This window comes from Rattus norvegicus, chromosome X (assembly GCF_021556685.1).
Source record: "Rattus norvegicus strain SHRSP/BbbUtx chromosome X, alternate assembly SHRSP_T2T, whole genome shotgun sequence".
Lineage (NCBI taxonomy): Eukaryota > Metazoa > Chordata > Mammalia > Rodentia > Muridae > Rattus > Rattus norvegicus.
In genome coordinates this window covers 141,221,994-141,241,638 of record NC_141554.1, presented here as the reverse complement: position 1 = coordinate 141,241,638, position 19,645 = coordinate 141,221,994, and the positions used below count along the sequence as shown (strand labels likewise).

General features: G+C 40.1%; 1 pseudogene; it reads left to right on the top strand.

The window, feature by feature from the left end:
• The first annotated feature begins 12,393 nt into the window (after positions 1-12,393).
• LOC120099255 (high mobility group protein B4-like) lies at positions 12,394-13,113 on the top strand (annotated as a pseudogene).
• Positions 13,114-19,645: the final 6,532 nt, after the last annotated feature.

Here is a 19,645-nt window from a genome sequence, read left to right as displayed (position 1 = left end):
CATTTAAATTTTTTAGGGAGAGACGTCTAGTAATTTGTAAACTCTTGTTGACTGTTTTTCTGGCTCCTTGAATTATTATTTGATCTTTTCTTTTTCAGTTATTAGTATGGAAACTTTGCTGGTTTACTGTGTCGGGCATGATGGATTCCTTCTGGATTCTCCTCTGTCCATCTATTACTCTCACGAGACTTGTTTCCTCATTGAAGTTATCTTTCTGAGTCTGTGTATAGTAAGAATTCTTTTATCTTTTGCAGTGCTGGCTTGGTAGTCATGAACTGCCTTGGCTAGCTTCCCTTGATGTGCTAGTGTATCTTTACCAACTTTAGAAGTGAGTTTTTCTGGACACAGAAACCTTCTTTAGCAAGTATTTACTGAACTCCTACTAGTCCTATTGTCCTAGACTTTAGGCATTTTGATGAATAAACATTTTGATTGTGTGTTTACTTCATAAGTGAGTTGGCATTTTTTCTTTATGACTTTTACTATTTCTTTGCTTTGCATTTTTGGTAGCTTGATTCTAATATTTCTTTTGTACATGGGTTCCTCATATTTGAATGCCTCGTTCTTTACATTTGAGAATTTTTCTGCTATAATTTTATTGAGTAAGTTCTCTATGTTGTTAGTGTTTCTCTTAGTTTCTTTTTCTAGTTCATGGATTCTTTGGTCTCATGCTTATATCTCAGAATTCTTCAATGTCGTCTTCACACTCATTAATTTTCACATGTATCTGTGTGTGTATGTCCATGCCATGTCATACCTGTGAGGTCAGAGGACAGCTTATAGGAGTCAGGTCTCGCCTTTCACTAGGCAGCTCCCAGGGATTGAACTCAGGTCCCAGGTATTGAACTCAGGTCACCAGGCTTAGCCTCAAACACCTTCAACACTGAGCCATTATGCTGACCCCTTTTGACCTTGTTGGCATCTGAATATATTATTTCAGCAACCTTGCTCGTGACTCCTGATGGTTTTCCTTCTGATTGTGTGGTCTATTAGTAATGATTTCGACTGTTGAGTATTTCATTTCCAACATTTCTACTTTTAAAAAAATATCTAAATTTTATAACCAATTTCCCCTCTATATTATTGACTTTTTAATCCACATTGATGATTTTCTCAACTATCTTGTTGGATTCCTCCCTCTATGTTGTTACCTTTTTCTCTCCAAGTCTTGGGTTGAACGCATCTTCTTGTCTGTAGAATCTTTTTCATTCATGATCATTTTTCTACCAATAAATTCTTGAAGTCTTTATTAGGTATTACATATTTCAGTGTTAAGGAGTTGTGACTTTTTTTTAAATTTATTTATTTTATGTGAGCACACTGGTGCTGTCTCCAGACACACCAGAAGAAGGCATCAGATCCCATTACAGATGGTTGTGAGCCACCATGTGGCTGCTGGGAATTGAACTCAGGACCCCTGGAAGAGCAATTGGTGCTCTTAACTGCTGAGCCATCTCTCCAGCCCCCATGACTTTTTTTTTAACTTAAAAAAAAAGGTATGAGTGCTCTATCTGCATGTACACATGCATGCCAGAAGAGGACATCAGATCCCTTTATAGGTGGTTATGAACTGTCCACCCTGTGGTTGCTGGGAATTGCACTCAGGACATTTGGAAGAGCAACCAACCACTGCGCTTAACCTCTAAGCCATCTCACTAGGCCGAGTTGTGATTCTTTTGAAGAGCCAAATGGCTTTGTTCTTTCATATTTCTTTTGGGATTTTGTTTGTTTGTGTGTTTGTTTTTGTTGGTTTCAGACAAAGTCTCACTATGTAGCCCTAGTTACCCTGGACCTCACCATGTACACCAGTCTGGCCACAAACACACAGAGAGCACCCTAAATCTGTTTCCCAAGTGCTGGAATTATAAGTTTGTTCCACATAAGAAAATCTAAATAAGAGGCAAGAGCTGTCTCCCATGATGAAGATGACAGAAGAGAATCCTATAGAAAGAGCATGAGACTTGGAAGAAAAAGAAAAGACAAAGACATACCAAAAGAAAAGTTTCAAAGCAGTGGTTCTCAAACTGTGGGTTGCAACCCCTTGGGGTAGCACATCAGATATCCTGCATATCAGATATTTACATTAATATTTCAAACAGTAGCAAAATTACAGTTATGAAATAGCAATGAAATAATTGTATCATTTTGGGTCACTACCACATGAAGAGCTGTATTGAAGCATCGTTATATAGTAAAACTATATCACTATAAGAAGGGGGATAAATATCAGTATTTTTAAAACTATGAAAATCAAACACTACTACTAAGACGTAACACCAGGAAACAAAAAAAAAAGAAATAATGAAAAAAGAAAAAGAAAGAAGAAAGGAAAAAGAAAGATTACTCCACAATGAAAAAATGTATATATAAAAGTGTCTTTATTTTGAAAGTAGCTAATTGGTGAAAGCATACTCCCCCCATCACTCACCATCCAACCTCTACCCCAACTACCCACTCTCTACCCACACCTCGAAACAGGATTTCTCGGGGAAGGGTTTCCCTAGCTGTTCTGAGACCCCATCTATAGGTCAGGCTAGCCTCAACCTCAGAAATCTACCTGCCTCTGCCTCCTGAGTGCTAAATTTAAAGGCCCTCATTGCCTGACTAAAAGAATACTTTTCAATATGTTGACTAAGAATAAGAAGAAAGGAGAGCAAGCATGAGGGGCAAGAGAGAGAGAAAGAGAGAGGGAGAGAGGAAGGGAGGGAGGGAGGGAGGGAGGGAGGGAGGAGGAGGAGGAGGAGGAGGAGGAGGAGGAGGAGGAGGAGGAGGAGGAGGAGGAGGAGGAGGAGGAGGAGGAAGAGGAGAAAAGAAAGAAAAAAGAAGGGCTGGAGAGATGGCTCAGTGGTTAAGAGCACCCGACTGCTCTTCCAGAGGTCATGAGTTCAATTCCCAGCAACCACATGGTGGCTCACAACCATCTGTAAAGAGATCCGATGCCCTCTTCTGGTGTATCTGAAGACAGCTACAGTGTACTTATATAATAAATAAATAAATCTTTAAAAAAAAAAGAAAGGAAAAAGAAAAATGGATTAAATTTTGGAGCAGCTTTTCTCTGAGTCCTTGTTAAGTATGTAGGGAGTTGAACTTGGGAAATCTTGCCTTTTCTATGGTTTAGGCTAGTTCTGACCCTGGATAAGATGGACAGGTGCCCAATGTCAAATCTGTCTCCACTTTGCTGGCTTCCCATCTTTGTGTAGCACTGCCCTCTGCTGGCCACACATAGCTTTGCAGCCTAAGGGCTGCTTAGGTCCTCTGGTCACCCTCCTGAGACTCTAGATCTAATCCCATAGGTTGTTCTAGTTGTGAGGTGTGTCCCAGTTAAGTGTAGACTAAAGGAAGCAAACACAGCACTGAGATACGCACTGGTGGAGTCTTCATAACTGCAAAGCCCATTGAGTGTTTATTACTATGCTGGATGGATGCCCTTGTAGATGCTGTATATAACTACAGCAGCAAGGGACAGACAAGTGACTTCACAGTGTGACCCATTGGCTGACTTCAGACTCAGAGCTCTCAAAATGCCGCTGTTAGTTCTAGCTGATGAGGCCTGATGCTTTTGTCCACCAAGGACAGGCCTATCTTTTCTTATGAACTTTTCTTGAGCTGAGTCTCTTTGCATCTTTATCTTGTCAGTGTCTTTCTCTGCTGCACTCGCTGACTGTCTCCTTGGGCCCCTTTTCTTTGTTTGTTTCGAAAACTCATACATAATCCATCCTGGTTTTACCTAGTCCCAATCCTCCTCACTATCCAACTACACAACTTCTTTCTCTCTTTAGAAACAAACAGGCAAACAAACAAACAAACAGAAACCGAATTTAAAGAAAAAAATCACAATAAACACACATCAAAATAAAAAACAAAATCCAAACCATAATATACAAGCAAAAACACCTAGGCATTCTTTTTTTTTTTTAAACATTTATCTATTATGTATACATCATACAGTTTTCTGCCTGCATGTATGCCTGAAGGCCAGAAGAGGGCACCAGGTCTGATTATAGATGGTTGTGAGCCACCATGTGGTTGCTGGGAATTGAACTCAGGACCTCTGGAAGAGCAGTTGGGTGCTCTTAACCACTGAGCCATCTCTCCAGCCCCACACCTAGGCATTCTTTTTCTGTTATTTTTTGTTTGGCTGGTTTTTTTTCTTTTAGACTGGGCTTCTCTGTGTAGCTCTGGCTGTCCTGGAACTAACTCAGTAGACCAGGCTGGCTTTGAACTCACAGAGATCGACTTGCCTCTGCCTTATGAGTACTGGGATTCAAGGTGTGAGCCACCCATGAGTGTTCACCATTTATAGGCTCTCAGTGAAGCTCAGATGTTAAATAAGAGGTTCTCTCATTGGTGTATCAGATTCTCTTTTCAATAGTTTTCGGGCATTTCCAATAGTCTCTCTCTCTCTCCCTCCCTCCCTCCCTCCCCCTTCCTCCCTCCCTCTCTCATAAAAGGTCTAGATTTGCTTATCCTACTTCTTCATCAGCTCACATGTAGATATCTCCTAGCTCCTCCTTCTCACCTTACCCAGGGGTCTCCTTTATGTTTATCCCGACCCTTACATTTAATGCTAGTAACTTTCAAATTCTTGCAAGCGGAAACTCTTTAACCTGGTCTTTCGTTTATGCACATCCCTTATTATGCCGTTTTGTATTCTCTCTGCACAGTCACCCCAAGGCTGTAGGACACTATCCACTCTAAGAAAGCAGAGAACCTTTTCTCATTCACTCCTATATACCAAGCACCAAGCACTGGCCATGAAACTGGCAAGCACTGAATGCATTTGTTGACTGAACGGTTAAGTGAATAAACGGAGGGGTTTATTTACCTTTCATGACAATCACGTAGTGTGCATACTATTGTTAATGAAGATAAGGAAGTCCAGGAACACAGAGATTAAGTAGCCTGTCAAAATTCAGGTGGCAAATCGGTGGTGAATCTAACATTTGAAGTCAGGCAAGTCTCACAAGAGAGCAGTGGTTCTCAAACTTCCTAATGGTATGACCCTTTAATTCTTCATGTTGTGGTGACCTCCAACCATGCAAACTATTTTGTTGCTCCTTCATAACTGGAATTTTGCTACTGTTGTGAATCATAATTTAAATATTTTTGGTGATGGAGGTTTGTCAAAAGGGTCACAGCCACAAGTTGAGAACCACTGCTCTAGAGTCTTCTTGTGAGTATGAAATACTGTCTCTAATGGCAAAGCATCGCTTTTGTCTTTTGTTCCAGCATTCCAATTGTCTAATAACAGAGAGTAAGTGATTTTTAAAACTGTGATGTACCATACTTTACTAAGATTTTTTTCCTCCATCTTTATTAAATTGGATATTTCTTATTTACATTTTGATTGTTATTCCCTTTCCCCGTTTCCCGGCCAACATGCCACTAGCCCCTCCCCCTCCCCTTCTCCATGGGTGTTCCCCTCCCCATCCTCCCCCCATTACCGCCCTCCCCCCACCAATCACATTCACTGGGGGTTCAGTCTTGGCAGGACCAAGGACTTCCCCTTCCACTGGTGCTCTTACTAGGCTATTACTTTACTAAGATTTAATGTGCTCATGTTTGTGCATTGCCTCACAATAATTCCAGTGACCACTTAAGTTCAAATACCAGTAGGTGTTGGAGCAGATTGCTTAATTTCCTTTTATTCTGGGTGCCTCATTGGTAAATTAGATATGATGATAGCATCTATTTCATGGTGCGGTCAAGAGAACAGATTAGTTAATGTACAGTACTTAAAACAGTGCTTGGTAGAAAGAATGTGTTTAATGGGTCCCGGCCATTAGTGTTAGTAGTCTTGTGTGACAAATTGATTTTACCTCAGTCTTGACTATAACATGGAAGCTGTGAAGTTGTCAGGAGGCAAAACTTTCCATGGTGCTGGAAGTCAGAATGATGCTTATCTTGGTGGAGGGGTAGTGACTGTGAAAGCTTACCAGGCAGGTCTCTGAGGGGTTGCTTAATGTTCCATTTTTAAAAAGCTAAATCTGGGCACTGATTATCCAAATGAATGTACTTTGTGGCAAGTCATGGAAAGGTACACATGAGATCTGTCAGCTTTTCTGTTTGTCTGCTTCAATAAAATGTCTATTTCCAAATGACTGGGTGCAACTGAATGCCAATGGCTCCCAACATTTTGATAGTTTCCTAATGGAAGTTGTGTCCACACTTCAATCAAAGGACTACCAGCATTGCCTTTTTATAGTTACAGACACTTTTCTTCCTGTGTCCCCCTGGTTCCTGGTAACCACTAACCTGTTTTCCATTTCTCTCTGACTTTGCTCTTTCAACAGTGTGATGTAGGGCTGCTGGTAATGTGGCAGAAGGGAAGGAGTAAAGGTTCTTGTTAACAAGCCTGGCTACCTGAGTGCAGCCTTGGAACACACATAAAGGTGCAAGGAAAGAACCAGTTCCACAAAGTTGTTCTCTGACCTCCACATATGAGCCTCACCCCATTGACAACAACAAACAGTAACAAGAACAATAAACACAAATCCATAAAAACAATGATTTACAGAACTGGAAAGATGGCTAGCTTCACAACCATGAGGACTTGAGCTCTAATTCCCCAAACTCACATACAAGTTCATGCATTGTGCCATGTGCCTATAATCTCACCAATGGAAAGACAGGAGGTAGAGACAGAAGGGCATAGGTCAGCTAGTCTAGCCCACATGGTAAAGTTTAGAGCTAACAGGAGATCTTGTCTCAAACAAAAATGGAAGGCACCTGAGGACCAACACCCAAGGCTGCTCTCTGGCTTCTATAAGGATGCTTGTGATGCCCACAGGCACATACACAGGCATTCTTCACCCCACCACACACAACAAATGCTAATCAAATGTACGATACAGTCTTTAGCTTTCACAGTGGCTGTGAAAATCAGGGATCAGTTAGCAAAATACTATTTACCCCTTCTTTGGAAGGAATCTTCCCACCCCTGGCTGTTGTACTCCCCAATCTCTCCACCCTTATAAAAACGCATAACTCTTACAATATTGAGTCTATGTTATTCTCTTTCCCCATTCTTTCTGGAACCAAAGGTGTATTCTGACATGTTCTTAGCCAATCACTGTATACATTTTGAGTATCCGTTCACATGTGCTTTCTTCCTTTTTTTTTTTTTTTTTTTTTTGAGAAAGAGAACACTATTGCAACATCATTTAGCTGGGTTACACAGTTTCCTCTGAAGCATACTGTACTCCAGCAAGGTTTACTAGAAAATAATTTTGTTCCTTCTTTTATTCCTGCTTTTCTGTTCTACTTTCTGTATAATTTCTTCTGAACTCTTTCCCAGTTCACCAATTCTTTAATTAGTTGTGGCTGACTAGATGCTGATTCTTCAACATGTTGAGTTCATTTTACAGTGCAGGCGCGCACGCGCACACACACACACACACACACACACACACACACACACACACTTTTAGGAGTTTGATGAGATGTTTTTGCAAATACAGTTGTTCAGAATTTCCTTTCTCCTGCACACGTTTATTTCTTTAAATACACCAAGGATAGCCTTCATAATATTGGTTTAATAATTATAAGACTTACGTGACTTGCTTGTTATTTTTACTGATTCTTACTTGTGAACTGCTCACTTTTCCTTAAAAAATAATCTGAATACATTCTTTGAGATCAAGGACAAAGATGCACTCTTTTTCAAAGGATCTGTTTGCTCTTTCTAGTAGGTATCTGGGAAGATTAACAGGCCAAGGTCTCTTTAAATTTCTGACTAGAGGTTTCATCAGTCACTCAGACAATATGAACGGGACCTTCTTGATTACAACTTCTAGACTGTCCTCCCCCCCCCCCATCTCTGTCTGCTCAACACCTGTAAATTCATATTCTTTTCCATCTCTCTTGGAGCATGTAGGAAAGCAAGTTAGAGGATAATGTTTTGAGGGCACGTTCCTTTCTGTGCCATTTTAATGACAAAGTACTCCTATGCTCCCTTTAATGTATCCACTAGTCTTTTCCTTAATCTATGATTGGTGTGATTTTCTGTAAAGCTGGACGCAGTGAATTCTTCAGATTGTGAAGTGGATAAGAGTGGCTTTGGTAATTCCAGTATTTCTTCTCTTACATCTCTTAGCATTAACCCTGCTAATTCTTCACCTTGCCTGTCTTACAGGCTTTCAAGGTGTTGTTTTCTCATGTGTTCGTCAGTACTTTCTCTTGTGTTCTGCAGTAATGACATGCAAGAAACAGAAAAGCCTGTACTCACTTCTTGGTCCATTGCAACACAGATTCTGAATTCACTAAACTTCCTCTTCCTAAGGTCAAACATGATCATGAAGCTGCCCCAGCAATGTGGCTTGTTCTTCATTCCTATCTAATTCAACCTCATAGCTTCTAACACCTGCTTATTTCCCCCTTGGAGCCAATTCACTTTGTGATGCAATGCTTCATTCCTTGGGGAAGCTTCTCTGGATCCATTGATTTCTGCACTGCTTCTGGCTGCAGCTGGAACTACTAAGACCCTTTGCATCACCTCAACAGTTTCCCACTTGGGTGTTTTCTGGCCATTCTTCCTCAACCAGTCCACATTCCCATAGCTATCAAGTGATCAATCTTTTCAAAAGGAAAATACAATCATGTCATTTTTCTTAGGTAAAATTCCCGAAGGTGCTGCACTTAAACATTAGATAAATTCTAATTAACTAGCTATTTAACATTGTCTACAGGGCCCTGTAGATTTAATTTCTGTCAGTGGATATATATTTAGCCTCCTGTATATATATGTATAGAGAGAAGTTGACTTTATTCAGTTTCTCAGGTTATGTCAATTTCTTTCTCACTTCAAAGCCTTGACTATCTTAGTGTTTTACTGCTGTGAACGGACAACATGACCAAGGCAAATCTTATAAGAACAACATTTAATTGGGGCTGGCTTACAGGTTCAGAGGTTCAGTCCATTATCATCAAGGCAGGAACATGGTAGCATCCAGGCAGGTGTGGTGCAGGTGGAGCTGAGAGTTCTACATCTTCATCTGAAGGCTGCCACTGGAAGACTGACTTCCAGGCAGGTAGGGTGAGGGTATTAAAGCTCATACCCACAGTGACACATCTACTCCAACAAGGCCACACCTAATAATGCCACTACCTGGACTGAGGATATACAAACCATCACACTTGACACAGACTCACACTTAGTATCTCACCTTGACTGTTGATTTATCAAACGTCTTCTCTGATTATTTCATCAATGATCTCTTGTCCTTTTCCTTAAGAAATTCATGACAGCTCATCATTATTCATTGTGGGTTCATGCATTTCAGAACCAGTCCAGGATAATCTTGAATAGGTATACAGAGGTCTTGTCTGTTATTGTACCACTCCCTGTCCAGGAATTTGCATAGTGTTTGACTTAAAGTACTTCAAGAAACACATGCCAAATGATTGATTTCCCACCCTTTAAATGACCTGTTGAAAAATATAAAAACAATATAACTGTTTCAGAGTAAGTATAGATTGAGATGCAAGGAGCATGCTAGCTTAAAGGATAGTAGCATTCATGAGGGTTAAGGTTGAATAAGATATGTACAGGGGGCTGAAGAGATGACTCTGCACTTTTTAATCTTGCATGTGACCCAGAACCCACAGGGCACTTATGACCATCCACAACTCCAGTTAATGGGCATCCAGGGCTGTCTTCTGAAGTCTGCTGGCATGAGGTATGTAAGATAAGCATTCATAAACACAAAATAAAATAAATGAATCTAAAATTAAATAGACATATGCATGTACAGATCAGTAAAGCTTAGAGCCCGGCAGCTTTAAATTTGTTCTTCTCATTTTTATTTAATAGATGAAAGCAGTACTTTCACCAAGGATTCAAGACAAGGGCTGGGTTTCTTTTTCTCATGTTTGTTTGGACATTTGTTATTTAGAACCCTGAAAACATTTTCCCACAGGTACACTATCCCACACAATGCTTACGTTCTTAAGGCTAGATCATGCTTTATCCATCATTCTTCTTCGGAATTTAAAGTGTGAGCTACTGTGTGCTGGAAAATGTTTGAGCCCCAAGGATACAATAAGCAAAAATAAAAATTCTGTCCTTGTCGATCTTTATGTGACCAAACGGTAAAGAAGTGACAGATAAAGAACAGTAAATTGTGACCCATGTAATAGTGAAGTGAGGACACAGTCTAATTATGTGTAGTATTTCCATAATCCTATACCATTGCCTAAGAGTGACTTAGAGTAGGTGGTATCTATAGAGAGAGATGCAAGGAAAGGCTTTCAGCTGTGAAATTTTTATCAAGAACCAAGCCCTATTCATCATAGCAATGGTACACATATTTAGTCTCTTAGAAACTAACAAGCTATTGCAGCCCAAGACAGGGTTTCCAAAAGGGACACTTCTTGCTGATGATGTACATGTCTGTGGATAGTCAGTCCCCACTGTTCAGTTCTGGAACTGGGGACAGAAGCCAAGGAATCCTCAAACATCTTAGACAAATACTTCGCCACTGAGTACCAACTCTAGGTTGTGATGACCAGAACAGAAATAAGATATTGTTAATAGTAAAACCTTGTGCTACAAAGAGAAACCCTGTCTTGAATCCCCTCCCCAAATCCAGTAACAAACAACAAATCAACAAACAAAAAGAACAAAAAATCATAACTAGATTTGGCATGTAGCTAGCTAACAAGCAAATACATGTCTTGAAATGATTATATCCGATTTTACCAAAATTACAAACGATATCATCATATCTTAATATACATCAACAAATCATATTAACAATAGGCATATTAACAGGGTTGATGTGAAGAGGAAAGTGAAAATAACACAACCAAGCCAGCAAGGTGGCACACGCTTTGAACTCCTGCAATCAGAAGGCAGAGGCAGATAGATCTCTGTGAGTTTGAAACCAGCCTGGTGTACATATAGTGGGTTCCTGGACAGCTGCGAATAAATAATAAGAGCCTGGTGGGTTTTTGTTGTTGTTAGTTGTTGGCTTGCTTGTTTTCTTTTTTAAAAGATTTTATTTATTTTGTGTATATGAGTACACTCTAGCTGTTCTCAAAAACACCAGAAAGAGGGCATCAGACCCCATTACAGATGGTTGTGAGCCATCATGTAGTTGCTGGGATTTGAACTCAAGACCTCTGGAAGAGCAGTCAGAGCTCTTAACCGCTGAACTATCAATCCAGCCCATCTTGTTTGCTTTTTTAAGGAGAGAAAATAATATAGCCATGAAGGAAAGATAATAGCAACATGCATTGAAGCAACTAAACAGACTCATCATGTTACATATATATATATATGTATGTATATACATATATATATACACATATATATACACTGTCTCACACACAGACACATACACATAGACACACATACAGACACAGACATACACACAGACACACACACACACACATACACATACACACCATAAATACACAAACACACACACACACACGCACATGCACACAGCGGTTTGAATGAGAATAGTCCACATAGGCTTCTATATCTGAACGCTTAGTTCCTAGGTAGCAGAGAAGGATTAGGTTGCGTAGCCTTGCTGAAGGGTGGGTTTTGAAGTTTCAAAGGGTACATCAGGACCTCCTTTTCTGCCTCCTTCAGGATGTAAACTCTCAGCTACTGCTCTAGTGCCACGCCTGCTTCCCTACTTGCTGCCACTATCCCTGCCATGATGGTCAGAGGCTCAACCTTAAAAACTCTAAACAAGACCCTAATTAAATGCTTTATTTTAATGATATTTTATTTTATATCATTGGTCATGATTCTTTGTACCAACAGAAGAGTAGCTAAGGCAGAATATATATATATATAATTTTATTTATATATTTATATAATTCATATATTTTATTTATATTATTTTATAGGTACATATATTATATAGAACAAAAATTAAAGAAAGGTCATGAATTTGAGGAACAGCATGGGGACTAAGGAAAGGATTGGAAAGTAGAAGTGGTAAAAATATATAATATGCACATATGAAGGCTATTTAATTTAATAAAGATTACATGAAGCACTGACAGTTATAAGGAAAAGTAGATAAATCCACATATGTAAAACTGAAACATCCTGAGTCTCAATAATGAGTAATATAAGTAGAAAGAAAATCATTAGGAAGGGGCCTGGAGAGATGGCTCAGTGGTTAAGAGCACTGACTGCTCTTCCAGAGGTCCTGAGTTCAATTCCCAGCAACCACATGGTGGCTCACAACCATCTGTAATGAGATCTGATGCCCTCTTCTGGTGTGTTTGAAGACAGCTACAGTGTACTTATATATATTAAATGAATATATAAAGATATATAAATATATCTTTAAAAAAAAAGCCTAGAGTAAATGACTAAGCTTGGCTGCCATTGGTCAGCTCAGGGATGACATCACATTTTCCCTTCTTTGACGCAACAATGCCCACCAGCACTGAAAAGGCTGGGCCCTGGCTGAGGCGCACACAGAGGGAAGATTTCACCCCATGGAGGACACTGTCTAGGCTGCTCCTGTAGTGAAGACCAATCGCTGCTCTCCAATCAGCAGGATCGGAATTCGAGCTTCTATAAACATGGGAAAAGACAGCAAAGTAAGACCGAAAGTGAACGTCTCTCCTTATGTCCATTTTATGATGGATTTCAGAAATCAAACAAGGGAGCAACAGCCAAACACCTATTATGATTTTACCGAATTTTCTAGAAAGTGTTCTGAAAAATGGAAGACCATCTCAAAGAAGGAAAAAAAGAAGTATGAAGCCCTGGCCAAGCGCGACAAAGATCGGTACCAACGTGAAATGAGAAACTATTCCGGACCGAGAAGGGAGAGAAGAAGGAGAGATCCAGATGCACCGCGGAAGCCACCATCCTCGTTCCTGCTCTTCTCCCAGGACCATTTTGACGAGATAAAAGAACAACATCCAAACTGGACTGTGGCGCAGGTGGCCAAGGCTGCAGGGAGGATGTGGGCCAGGTGTTCAGAAGCGGATAAAATCCCCTACGAGGAGAGGGCTGCGGTTCTGAGGGCCAAGTACCTTGAAGAGCGGGAGGCCTACTACCACCAATGCCAGCGCGGGGAGTAAAACTTCAAGGGATGGGGCAAACCCAATCTGAAACAATAAACCTCATTCAACTGGCTTTCTGGCCCTGATGTTTAGTGTTTTCAGACTGCCCTTGGATGCTATGCTGTCATAGTGAGTGGTTTGATTCAGGTCTAGCCTTGGGAAGGTTGGCTTTCAGGGAGGCAGCTCTAAGACAGGGAACTGACTGCAGGACCCAAATGGCCTACGTTGACATGGGTGGGCAAGCACATGTGAAAAGGAAGGAGATTGGAGCAACTACTGCTCTTGCAAGGGACCAGCTACCTACATGGTAACACACAACTGTCTGTGACTCCAGCTTCAGGTGATCTGACCCCTTTTATTGTGACCTCCTCCCCAGGCAACAATAACACATAGTGTGCACATACGTACATTCAGGCAAAACACCCATACACAGAAAATAAAATTTAGGAACAACATATAAAAATAATTTTAACTGGGTTCGGTCCCCAGCTCCGAAAAAAAGAACCAAAAAAAAAAATAATAATTTTTTTTTTTTTTTTTGGGTTTTTTTTTTTTTTTTTTTTTTTCCGGAGCTGGGGACTGAACCCAGGGCCTTGCGCTTCCTAGGCAAGCGCTCTGCCACTGAGCCAAATCCCCAACCCCAAAAATAATAATTTTAAAAGAGTGTAGGAAGTTTGGGGCTGGAGAGATGGTTCAGTGATTAAGAACACAAGCTTAAGGGGGTTGGGGATTTAGCTCAGTGGTAGAGCACTTGCCTAGCAAACGCAAGGCCCTGGGTTCAGTCCCCAGCTCCGAAAAAAGAAAAAGGAAAAAAAAAAAAAAAAAGAACACAAGCTTGGGGTTGGGGATTTAGTTCAGTGGTAGAGTGCTCGCCTAGCAAGCGCAAGGCCCTGTGTTCGGTCCCCAGCTCCGAAAAAAGAGAAAAAAACAAAAACAAAAACAAAAACAAAAACAAAAACCCAAGCTTGGAGTTAGAGAGATGGTTCAGAGGGTAAGAACACTGACTGCTCTTCCAGAGATTGTGAGTTCAATTTCCTGCACCATCTGTAATGGAATCCAGTGCCCTCTTCTGGTTTGTCTAAAGACAGCAACAGTGTACCCACATATATAAATAAATCTTTAAAAAAAAAAAGAACACGGGTTTAGTTCTCAGCACTCACGGTTGGCAGCTCACAACTACTTGTAACTGCATCTCGAGAAGAACTGACATCCTCTCCTGGCACCCATAGGTACTAGACTCAGATGCATATAACACAGAAACACACATGCACATGCACATTTAATTTTAAACTAAAGTGTTTCACCCATGTTCTCACAAATGACAGGTTCTGCTTTTAGAAGTTGAATAATACTCCATCATGTAAATATGTCATTTTTTTCCATTTACAAGTCCATGGATACCCAGCTTGGCTCCATATCTTGGGTATTATAAATACGAGACTGTGACATGCTTATTTGAAATGATACATTTTTAGAGCTGGCATTGGTGGTGCATGCCAGCACTCAGGAAGCAGGGGCAGACAGATTTCTAGGTTTGAGGCCAGCCTGGCCTCCTGAGAGAGTTCTAGGACAGCCAGGGCTACACAGAGAAACCTGTCTCAAGAAAAGAATAGAAAAGAAGATAGGAAGGAAGAAGGAAGGAAGGAAGGAAGGAAGGAAGGAAGGAAGGAAGGAAGGAAGAAAAGAACACAGCCTAGGAATTGAATTGAACCCAAGGACTTGTACATGCAAAGCAAATGATCCATCACTAAGCGCCTAGAGCTCATTTTATGTCAATTACACATTAACAAGGCTGCTTTTGAAAAATATTATACAAAGAAGAATAAAAATAAAAATAGCATTGTGGAGAGCCTCACTCCCGGAGGGATCTCTTAGGAGAAGACAGCTTTAGAGCTCTCTAAGAGGAAAGTGTGTGTTTGGAAAGCAAAACATTTTATCATACTAAATGATTCACTGGTGGAAATGTTTATTTTAAATTTCAAAATAGTTTAAAAAGAAATGACATTTTAAAATATATCTGAAGAGAGACATAGATTTGTAAGATTATAAAATTGTTTTTAGTGTTAAAAACCTTTCTTCATATCTCTATTTCTTTTAGATTCATAGACACCTTTGTTTCTATGTTTGTATTACACTGTTATTTGTGTGTGTATGTGTGTGTGTGTGTGTGTGTGTGTGTGTACACGTGCATGTGCACAGTGCTTATGTGGGGAGCAGAGGACAACTATCAGGAGTCAACTCTCTCCTTTTAATATTAGGGTCTGGAGATTGAATTCTAGTCAACAGACTTGGTGGTAACCTCTTTTATCCAATATCCATCTCACTGTTCTTCATAGGCATTTATAAAAAATCCAACAGTTGGATCCAGTGCAAACGAAAAGAAGAAAACAATCTCTTACCTGTAGTACAATTAATCTTAGCCTTAAAAGTTACCACCATTAATAGTTTCTTATGAAATTATCCCCAAATTATATGTAACACTCAGGTTGAGAGAATTTTTCATTGGCTTGACACTAAGCATGGAGCCTGAAAAAAACCTATTTTTTGTAATAGCCACATGTTCTACTTCCCTTTAACTTATTAACTGGACCTTTACTCTCGTAGGTTTAAGCTGTTTGCAGTTGTTGGGCATCTCACTGCTGCCATGAACATTCTTAAGCTTGGCTGTTCTTCAATGCACATATCTGTAGGGAATCATTTTAGAAATGGTTTTGAAAGTCAGGAAGCTCAGAAGGCAGGGTAGTAATTAGCAGCTTGGACCTGGACCCTGCCGAGATTGGAGGGATTAATGCCACAGTGTCATCACTGGGAACATTCCTCTTTGTCCCATCACACCCTCCTGAAGATGAGAAGGTGCATTATTTCATTGTGAGTGGGAATGGATGCTGGAAAAGGTTTTACTAAGTATTTGGACTTCTCTAAAGAAGCACTTTGTTAAGTAAGGTTAACTGAAAAGTGTTTATGCCTGTGCACATGTGCCACTCGAGGAGAACTTGTCTAGTAGAGTAAATGAAATACACTTTCATGTTACTTGTATTTCAAAACAACAATTCAAAATTTTGTGTTGCCGGTATAAGTGCTAAATCTCAAAAGAGCGGGACTTCGGAAATTCAGTTTTCTGTCGTTTAAGAAAAAAATTGGTCAATGATCTGTAATGTGCCGTGGGCAGTCAAACATATGGTGAGAATTAAGAGTTTTCAGGGGGATAGAAAGGATGGTTTGTTTCTTTCTCTGGCTAAGAGGTTATGACCTGCTGTGCACCACGTGACCTGTCAAGACCTGCTGACCCCCCAATTATCCTGTGAAAAATGCAACACACCAACTCTTTCTTACTTTTCCCTTCATCTGCAGCTCCTACAACCTTCCTCATCCCTACTAAAGGCATCACCACACATATCTAGTCAACTCAGAAATCTGAGGCTCGCCACCATTTTGTTCTGCCCCACACAGCTGCTCCCAATCTACAACCCTCTCAGAATCCCTGAGAGGAAGAAACAACATACTGTGTGGTAAAGTCCCCAAGTCAGGAAAATGGCTTGCATCCACCTACCTTTTGCACAATTTGCTCCATCTCTAACAACTATTACAAAACCCCAACAATTATCTCCTGTGGAAAGAAAGCAGTTTGCCTTCTTACCAGGGGTATACTGCTTTCCTCACGCTGCATTGCTCCTGCTGCAGAAAGAATGGAGTTGTCCATGTGGAACACATTCATTAAAAAAAAATCCCCTAATCTTTTTACGTCCTAAACAGAAAGGATGTGGAGGACTTCTCTTCTTACATGACAGTATTGTTGTTAGCAACTGTGCTCACGGAGGAAAAGTCAATGGAGTGCTTTTGGAAGGGAAGTCATACGAAAGCAAAAGCAGAGTGTCTCAGTGGTGGTGAGAAATGAAATAAAAGTCTATGGTCACCACCTCCTGATCTACTTGTAGGCTTTCAGTATCTATCCTACTGTGAAGCTGATTCCTGGCCCGGGTATCCCACCACTTTCTGTAGGGAGAACTGTGAAGACTGCAAGTTCCCTTTACAGTGTCTATAATCCTCAGCAAAATGTAATTAAGACCATAAAAGGCCTACTCTAAAAATGATGCTATCCATTAAAAAAGAAGATATTGAGAGGTTTGGCTTACATGTTTCAGATCATCTTGAAAATGTGTGTTTAGAGTTATAAACATAAGTCCTGGGGGAGCTGCAAAGAGAAATGCTTCTGTGTGTGTGATCCAAAGGAGTGAGGTCACTAATCCTTGTCAATTTGCATATAATTTTAAAATGTCTGAAGCCTCCAATAATTCCCATTCAGCAAAAGAAAAAAATCTATATTCAGTATTAAGGGAGGTTCATTCGAGAAGTTCAGTTGTTCATTACTTGGCTAGGATATTTCATTTTAAGGTGTTAATCAAATGGACAGTAATTTCTTTTGAGACAGGGTCTCATAATGTAGCCCCACCTAGCTTGGAACTCACTATGTAAATCAGGCTGGCCTCAAACTCACAGAGATCCACCAGCCTCTTCCTCCTGTATGTCAGGTTTAAAGGAATGGGCCACCACTGTGTGTGGTAGAGAGCATATTGTTTAAATTTTTCTTTGGATTTGCTTGAGGGGCAGAGACCACGGTACATTTGTGGAGGTCACAACTTTAGGGACCTGGTTCTTTCTTTCCACCATGTTACTCAGGAATAGGACTCAAATGGTCATATTTGGTGCTGCCTTCACCCACGGAGGTATCCTCTGCTTCTTGAAAGCACCTAAAAATTAATATTTTGGTGGTTTTGGAGATTGAACCCAGGTGAACCTCATGAGATGTAAGCAAGGGTTCTCTGATTAAGCTATGTCCCAAGCTCCCAAAGCATCTTTCTATATTGAAAAAGTGGCTTCACTCCCTACTACAGACATACTTCGGTTCTTCTGGAGCAAACACTCGTGTTTAATTCTCAATGTCTTAAGAATATGTTTAGAAATAGCTTACAGAGGGGCTGGAGAGATGACTCCGTGTTTAACAGCATCCCTGTTCTTGCGGAGAGCCGGGTTTAATTCCCAAAACACATGGGGTGACTTACAACTGAGGGTCACTCCAGTTCTAGGGGATACAACATTCTCTTCTGATCTATAAGGGCATTACGTACATGCACATGGTGTGGTAACATGCAAACAAAAATGATATACATAAAATAAAAATAAATATTAAAAATAACTTGTGGGGCTGGAGAGGTGGCTCAGCGGTTAAGAGCACTGACTGCTCTTCCAGAGGTCCTGAGTTCAAATCCCAGCAACCACATGGTGGCTCACAACCATCTGTAATGAGATCTGATGCCCTCTTCTGGTGTGTTTGAAGACAGCTACAGTGTACTCACATACAAGATAAATAAATAAATCTTTAAAAAAAATAACTTGTGGAAATAGGAATATGTATATAAGACTTCCTTCTTTACATAAATGAGAATATTATTCATGTCTCCTACATCATTTTCTCTTGTGATGCCATGGAGATTGTTAAACAGCAATGGATAGATAGGAGCTAATATTTTTGTACACATTTATTACATGTAGAGGTACATTATAGTTTCAGTTTTTGACAAAACCATACTTTCTATGATATAGGTATGTACCAATTCCTATTTAAGATAGGTAGATCATTTCTACTTTTTTTTTTTTACTACAAGAAACACTATCAACTTCCCCTTTGCCCTTTTACAGGGAGTTGTAGAAGACAGAAGTGAAGAACGTATCGCGGACTCCTGATGTTAGGAGCCAGCAGCTACCTCACAGGCAGGATTGTTCTTTCCATATGGCTGCGTTGCCTTTGCTTCATTATTCTGAGGCAAGCTTCTTCCACAAATCTTTCATAGTATACCCCCCCAAAGAAAAGAACCCCTTTTTAAAAAGTCACGAGGCTAGAGAGATAGCTCAGCAGTTAAGAATTCTTATTGACTTCCGAGAAGTATCAAGTTTAGTTCCCAGCATACAAGTCCAGTAGCTCACAAGGGACATTATGCCCAGGTCCATGGGGCCTGACACCGGTTTTTGACTTTCAAGGGCATTCTCTCACACATACATACGTACTCCCCACCAACACACCTGTAATACACACATACACACAAATAAAAATGATAAAAATAAGTTTATTTTAAGAAATCACACCATATACCATTACTATACTTTAAAGTTTAAAAAGGATTTCATAGTCTAGTCTTGATGGTCCATGTCTTTAATCCTAACACTAGGGAGGCAGAGACAAGTGTGTCTCTAAGTTTACAATCATCCAGGGCTACACAGGAAGAACTTATCTCTAAACATCTACAGACTCCCAAACCAAAAATGATTTCTTGACCTCAGTTATATCCTGCCAGCATTCTGCTTTCTGGACTATTGCTTAAATCATATTTGTTATACTCAGATTTATTAAACAATAAGTTTGTTAAACATCATATTTCAACAAGGTTAACACATTATATGTAGCTGACATGTCTTAATCTAGACTCCTTTTGTTCCTTGCAAAATTTTTGCTGTTGAAATTGTATTTTTTGTCCTTCAGTTTCACACACATCGAGTTTCACTGATGGCATTGCGTGGCTCTCCTTTCACCTTTGTGTTTATGCAAACT